Source organism: Sinocyclocheilus rhinocerous, unplaced genomic scaffold (genome assembly GCF_001515625.1).
Source record: "Sinocyclocheilus rhinocerous isolate Xijiao unplaced genomic scaffold, SAMN03320098_v1.1 scaffold1119, whole genome shotgun sequence".
In the NCBI taxonomy this organism is placed as follows: domain Eukaryota; kingdom Metazoa; phylum Chordata; class Actinopteri; order Cypriniformes; family Cyprinidae; genus Sinocyclocheilus; species Sinocyclocheilus rhinocerous.
In genome coordinates, this window is record NW_015664308.1 from 58899 (window position 1) to 59380 (window position 482).

The window sequence follows — 482 nt, forward strand, 5'->3', positions numbered from 1 at the left end:
TGTGTGTGTGTGTGTGTGTGTGTGTTGAGCAGGCGGCCGGTGTCGGGGCAGGAAGCGGTCAGCAGCAGCAGTGGGCGGGCCGGACTCTGGTGGGCGGGGCCGCATCAGCACACCTGCAGCACAGGCGAGAGAGACAGCAGCATCCACAGGACTCCTGTGAGTGTGTGTGTGTGTGTGAATGTGATTGTGAGTATGATTGTGCTTGAGTGTGTGTGTGAGTGTGATTGTGATTGAGTGTGATTGTGCATGATAGAGCGAGTGTGATTGTGCGTGAGTGTGTGTGATTGAGTGTGAGTGTGATTGTGCGTGAGTGTGTGTGATTGAGTGTGTGAGTGTGATTGAGTGTGATTGTGCATGATTGAGCGTGTGTGTGATTGTGTGTGTGTGTGTGAGCGTGTGTGGGCGTGAGTGTGATTGTGTGTGTGTGGGCGTGAGTGTGATTGTGTGTGTGTGGGCGTGAGTGTGATTGTGCGTGAGTGTGA